Source organism: Bufo bufo, chromosome 2 (genome assembly GCF_905171765.1).
Source record: "Bufo bufo chromosome 2, aBufBuf1.1, whole genome shotgun sequence".
Taxonomy (NCBI): Eukaryota; Metazoa; Chordata; class Amphibia; order Anura; family Bufonidae; genus Bufo; species Bufo bufo.
In genome coordinates, this window is record NC_053390.1 from 255,677,982 (window position 1) to 255,685,596 (window position 7,615).

Consider the following 7,615-nt stretch of genomic DNA (forward strand, 5'->3'; position numbering starts at 1 on the left):
CTCAATTGAGGAGATGATTGTTGGGAAGGAGGTGTTCCTTATCAACACTCGCCTGCCCATCAGTGAAGGAGAATGCTGTATTTACATCAGCGATCTCCTCCACAGTATGGGGAGCAGTGATCGCTAATGCCATCGCTCGTCCAGATACAGAATCATTGTTTGCTGTCAGCAGAGGCTGTTTAGTTGGCACGATCTGCTGCTGGCAAACGATGATTTAGGTGATCGCACCTATGATCTTATTACCCAAAGAACAACTGTTTTGCTTGTTGATCAGGTAATCGGCAGCACTTTTGCACCTGCAGATTATCGCTAACGAGCATTATTATTATTATTCCTACTTTCCTACGATTCTCTGGCAGTCTAAAGGGGCCATTAGATTTTTCTTTTGCTTATTCACTTTGCCTTTTATTAAATGATAAACTATTAAGACTTCTGTTTTTAAATGCATTCTAAAGGTGAATTCACATCTGCTTTGGAGGCTCCATTCAGGACCAATGGACCAAGAAGGATCAAGAGAAGACCACTTTCATTTGCATTATCGGGTATATTGCATGCAGGACTTTTTCTTCTGGTAAAAAAAACTGAATCCTGAATGGAAACTGAACAGACTCCATTGTAGCCGTTCGGGCAGTTATGTGCCCTATGCAGCACGTTTTTTCTGTTGTTGTGCTCCTCTAACAGAGCAGAACAAAGGGGAAAAAAGCTGATGTGAATCTGGCCTTACTTTATTTTTCCACACCTGTCCAAAAAAAATTCACAGGGTTGTGCATATATATTTAGTTTTATTCCTACAAATATTAATATTGCATACTAATAATATGCATATTATTACAGTAATAAAATGTATATATATATATAGTGGCTATGGTAGCTCTTCCTGAATCTTCTGATGAATATATACAAGCAGACTTGGGATGAAGTCATTTTCTTTGCAACATCACTTAAATCCCTGCCCAGCCTGCAGGGTCTGGAATCCAAAAAGCAGGAGCTATTCCTCTAACCTGCTGGGGCATGCCATTGTGCAACCTCTCATTAGGGTGAAAAGTCAAAGTTTATGACACTTGCAACCCTTTCTCTGTTGTAGGTGCTCACACTCCACAATAACCATATTAAATAACAATATGAAAGGGAACAAGTGTTGGCTTGCCATGAAAGATTGAAAATGTCTGAGGTCATAAATGTCATTTCTAATTCATGGCAGGATGCAATATAGTCATGTAGGTAGTGCACAGCAAACTATAATGCATTTGGAAAGTCTCTTCCGACCCTTTAACTTTTTTTTCTCACATTTTGTTATGTTGCAGCCTTGCACTAAAATAAAAAAAATCTAGTTTTCCCCCACCAATCTGCACTCTGTAATCCATAACGAGAAAGTGAAAACAGAAATTTCGAAATTTTTGCTAATTTATTAAAAAGGAAAAACTAAAATTTTGCATGGGCATAACTATTTTGACCATTTGCTCTGGCCCTTGAAATTTAGCTCTGGGGGCCTCCCATTTCTTTTGATCATCTTTGAGATTTTTCTGCATCTCGATTGGAGTCCACCTGTGGCAAATTCAGTTGATTGGACATGAGGTCAAAAGGGACAACCCTGTCTATATAAGGTCTCACAGTTGACAATGTAAATCAGAGCAAAAACCAAGCTACGAGGAGGAAAGCACTACATGTAGAGATCAGAGACATGATTGTGTGGAGGCGCAGATCTGAAGAAAGGCACAAAAAGATTTCTGCTCCACTGAAAGTACCCAAAAGCACTTAAATGGAAGAAGTTTGGAACAACCAGGACTTCCTAGAGCTAGCTGCCTCTCCAAACTAAGCAAGAGAAGTGCCTTGGTAAGTGCCTTGGTAAGAGAGGTGACCAAGAACCCAATAGTCACTCCGGCTGAGCTCAGAAGATCCTGTGTGCAGATGGGAGAAACTTCCAGAAAGTCAACCATCACTGCAACACTCCACCAATCTGGGCTTTATGGCAGAGTAGTCAGTAAGAAGCCTCTCCTCAGTAAAAGACACATGAAATTATGCATGGTGGTGGAAGCATCATGCTGAGAGGCTGTTTTTCAGTGGCTCATACAGGAAAACAGGTCAGAATTGAGGCAAAGCAGAATGGAACAAAGTACAGAAATATTGTTAATGAAAACCTGATCTACAGTGCTCTGGACCTCAGACTGGGCCAAAGGTTTACCTTAACGTCCTTAAGTGGCCCAGTCAGAGGCCTGACTCGAACATCTTTGGAGAGACCTAAAAAAGGCTGTCCACTGACAGTCCCCACCCAACCTGACCAAGCTTGAGAAGATCTGCAGAGAAGAATGGCAGACAGTTTCTCCATCCAGGTGTGCAAATATTGTGGCTTGATATCCAAGAAGACTGCCGAAGATCCTTCAAATAAGTATTAAGTAAAGGGTCTGAATACTTATGTCAATACAATATTTCAGTTTTTCATTTTCTTTTTTATCACATATGTTTTTATTATTGATTTCAAACAATACAACATATTAGTGTTTCATATGTCATATAATAGATATACAAATCATGTATAAAATAGCAGATATATAAGTCATGTGTGAAAATTTTTACATTATGACATATCCATTACATTATTTGTTGGTTTATAACAGATAAACAATGTACAAAGTACAAAAACATACAAACTTTCACCTTGCCTGTTCCTTCATTAAGTTATAATCTATGACCAATACAATAAGCTAGTTATAGTTGCGGTATACCCCTATGAACCTTAATAATAGGTGGAGTTATCCTATAAGTGAAGATACGTGACATATAATAAATAATAAGAATAAATAATAAAAAGGTCTTGCCCAACTAGATTGTAGAGAATGGGATATACATTACATTGAAAACAGTTAGATAGATTTTTTCCCGGACAATCAATCCTGTAGCATGTCAGTGTATTTCAACCATGGATCCCATATTTTTCTATAGGACTCGTGTTTGTTCATTTGCCAGCTGGTCAGCTCCTCCATCCGACATATCTGATGCACTTTTTGGAACCACTGCTGTATTGATGGTGGTTGTGGTTGTAGCCAAAGCAGCGGAATAAGGCACTTAGCCGCTGCCATTAGATGGGTTATTAATGAGTTTCTTGATGGTCTAAATTGTGGTGTGGAAAGGGCTAATAATACTAACTCAGCCGTCAATTTAGTCGCCGACGGCATAAGTGCATTTGTATGTTTTTGAATTTCTGTCCAGAAGGAGCTCACCACCGGGCATGACCACCAAATGTGGCTTAGCGTCCCAGCTTGTACCTGACATCTCCAACATCTATCAGAGGACGACAGACCCATTTTAAATAACAGTTCAGGGGTTTTGTACCATCTGGATAAAAGTTTGTAGTGGTTTTCTTGAATCTTCACACAATTGAAAAGCCATGTGAATATTTTAATATAAACTTGCTGTCGTCCCCTGACAGATTGATGCCCAATTCCCTCTCCCATGCTTGCAAAAATTGCGGATGCTCTACTGAGTTGGAAAAGGACAAGTGTGAGTATATCGCAGACAGTCTTTGCTTTTTACTTTTTTGAAGGAGAATTAACTGTTCAAACCACGCCAAGGGCCTAGTAGCTGGATTATGAGATAGAAATAGTGTGCATATGTTCCTAAAATGTTCAATGTACAAAAAGTTGATTTCTGATGATTTGAATAACGTCTGTAGGGAAGTAATATCTGGAGTTTTATTATCAGCAAGACATTCAGCTACAGTTATATCTTTTAATTGGGACCATAAGGACCTTGAGATAGTTTCATCTTTTTTCACTACATATGGGATTAAACTTGCCGGCAATAATGGTGATGTGTCCTCCCATAGTGCGTGCGTTTGTTGTAGTGATTTCCATACACGTATTGTGCCCTGCACTAGTGATAGTGAAAGTTCCCGAACTTCTTTACTGTCTGGAAGCCATAACGTTTTTAAATAAGTCGGGCCTAGAACCGCCAAATCCGATTTTTGTCTTGGGTCTGTATCTGGCGAGGTGTTACTTATTATTTCCAACCATCTTTGCAGATGAAGTGCTATATAGTATTGTTTAATATCGGGGAGACCCAGACCACCCCTAATTTTTTTCCGAGTGAGTGTCTTATACGCTAACCTAGGCTTCCTTCCCTTCCACAGAAACTCAGAAAAGAGTCTTCTTATGTTAGTGAAGAAGCTCTCAGGTAAATACATGGGTAACATCATCAGGAAATATAGTATTTGGGGAAGAACATACGTTTGCAGGAGGTTTTTACGCCCCATCCATGACATGAATGGAAGATTATATTCCTTGAGTTGCTTTGAGATTTTTGACGTTAGGGGTTGATAGTTCACTGAGTACAAGTCTTCCAACCTGGTAGGTATATGTACTCCCAGGTATTTTATTGACTTTTCTGCCCAGTGAAACGGGGAGATTTTGTTCAACAGGGCCGCCTGGGATTGGGATAAGGAAATGTTCAAAAGATCTGATTTGGAATAATTTACTTTAAAGTTCGATATGTCACCATATTGTTGAAAGATATCTAATAATCTGGGCATTGCGACAAGCGGGTTCGTAATTAATAGCAAAAGATCATCTGCAAATGCCGATATCAAATGCTGGACTAAGTTATGTGAGAAACCTTTTATAACATCATCCTGTCTGAGCTTTTGGAGTAGTATTTCCATTGCCAATATAAATCGTTCCATTAGTTATCATGAATGATTGGGAGAGAGTCCCATTTATCTTAATACGTGCTGATGGGGTGGAATATAATGTAAAAATTGCTTCTATGAATTGAGGTGGAAAGTTAAATTGCCTCAGCGGGAAACGCATAAAGTCCCAGGCGACCCTGTCAAACGCCTTCTCCGCGTCTGTGCCCACCAGTACCAGGGGATGCTTTTTTGCTTTTGCTAGAAAAATGGAGTTTAATAAGCGTATGACATTATGCCTCCCTTCTCTATTTTTAACAAATCCCATTTGATCTGGCTTAACTATTTTAGGTAAAATACTCGTGAGCCTCCTCGCCAGTAGTTTAGCCCAGATTTTGATATCAATATTTAATAATGATATGGGCCGGTAGCTGGAGCATAGATTCGGGTCTTTTCCTTCTTTCGGTAATATCGTTATATGTGCTTCTAGTGCTTGTTTCGGGAGTTGGCCCCCATTAAGTAGGCTGTTGCACAATAATGTGAGGCGTGGTAGTAAAATACCCTGGAATTCTTTATAATATTTTAGTGTTAGCCCATCTGGGCCCGGACTTTTTCCCATTGGGAATGATGATACTGTATCTTTTACTTCCTTAATCGTTATTGGAAGAGTGAGAGTCACCCTATCAGATTCTGAAACTTTGGAAAGATCCAAGCCTTCAAAAAAGGCCAAGATTTTTGTTTGTTTAATAGAGTGTGTTGAGTTGGATTTTTGATTCTCTAGATTATACAGAGAGGAATAGTATTCCTTAAAGGCTGCTGCTATATCAGAAGTACGAGTAACTGTATTCCCTGATTGGGTATTAACTGATGATATAAACGTTTTCTCTTTACGCTTTTTTATTAATGCTGACATCAGTTTGCCTCCCTTTTCTCCGTGAGCATAAATTTTCTGTTGATAAAGTTTTTTGCCATTTTCGTGTTCAGTAATAATTTAAGCTGTTTCTGTCTTTTGGTTAATTCCTCCAACAAACTAGATGTGGGTGTTTTCCTGTGATTCTTTTCTGCGTCTCTAATTTGGCAAAGGAGATCTGTTATTAACTGTTCCCTTTTTCTTTTTACTCGTGAACCAAGAGCTATTAGTAACCCTCTTATATATGTCTTGTGTGTTTCCCATATTATAGGTTCTGGCATGCCCGGTGTCGTGTTTGTGTCAAAGAAGAACTGAAGTTGTTTCATTAAGTGCTCCAATTCCACCTTGTCATCTAACAACGTTTCATTTAAACGCCATGATGAGTCCCTTTTGGGGAGGTCTTTGATCGTTAACCTCAGTAGTACAGGCGCATGGTCCGAAATAGTGGTTGGGCCTATTGTAGCTGACTTTAATGCTGGTAAAATACTATCATGAATAAAGAGGTAGTCTATGCGTTGGTGAGTTTTATGTGGCCTGGAAAAAAACGTGTAATCTAGATCCGTTGTGTGCAATGTCCTCCATGCATCAGTAAGACCCATTAGACGCAAACTATTGTTCAGTCTATTCAGAGTATTCTTTGACTGTGCTGTGCGTTTTGAGGAGGAGTCCATGCTAGGGTTTAAAGCTAAATTAAAATCACCTCCTATTATAATAGGACCTTCTGCAAAAGCTTGTAGTTTCTCCAATCTTCCTATTAACCACTGAATCTGTCTAGAGTTTGGCGTATATAAATTTGCAAACGTATAAGTAGAAGTGCCAATTTTCCCTTTTAGGATGAGTGCTCTCCCATCTGGGTCCTGGAATTTAGAAGTTAATACAAACGGTATATCTTTATGAAAAGCTATAGAAACCCCTTTAGAGGCAGATGTATTATTTGTGTGGTGAAACCACTGCTTAAACATTGTGGTAGGTAATTTAGGGATTTTTTGTGTTTTGAAGTGCGTCTCCTGCAACATCAATACCGACACCTTATCTTTTTTTAGTAAAGATAGTAGGTGGCTACGTTTTGCAGGGGCATTCAAGCCCTTAACATTATACGTGCAGATTATGATGTCCGCCATTTAATAGAACTTAGTGTGGTATCCCTCAAGTCATAAAGGTCACTGACAAGGTGTATAACAAGAAAACATACACATAAACATAAAAACAATAACTTATAGGCCTATAGGCCCAACAATCCCTGGTTGCCCAGGCAATCAGGTACACACATATTGATGCTACGTGTGCTCCTGGTCCCCCTGGAATTGCAGGGGTTGAGGGGTAGATGTACATCCTGAGCCGAGACACAGTTGCCAACCCTGCTAATATTGCTTTCTCTTAGCTCTACTAATACTAATGGATGCTCAATATAAGTGGTCTGGTTTGCTGATCTCTTATTAATATATACATATTCTGCCCTAACCCTCTATAAAAAGTGGAGAAGATGGTTCGGAGAGGATGGGGATGGGGCGGTGGAGGTGAGGAAAGGAAAGGGGATGGGGGAGGGGGGGGGAGGACAGATGAAAATTAGGCGGGAGAGAAATAGGGTGGAGGGGATGGGGAGAATCGCAATGAATAAGAGAATAATAAAGAACATGTCATCTGATATCATAATTGATATTCTATCTCGCCACTTATTACATATAAAACAGTGATGTTTAAGGCTATTGTAAACATACTTATAACCCCATCTGCATCATCCCAGACCCCACATATCTGCAAACATTATAAACCGTTAGCAATCATGCCTTTGTTTACCACAATCCTGCGGTATAGAGCTGAATATACAAAGTCCCAGTGAAGAGACTTGATCCGTCTGCTTGCTCATGTAGAGGTCTTCCCAGGACTCTTGAAGTTGAACGCTTTACTCTTTGAGGATCTAGGGTGTGCTACCTCCCTCCATGGATCCATGTGTGGAAGATCAGGAAGTGGAACTTCATCTGAGATCGGCATCTATGAAGGGATAGTGATGGGTGCGATCCCTATTTTTCCCCAATCTGCCTCCAGGTCCTCTGGTGTGTGAATGGCGATTCGGCGGCCATCTTTGT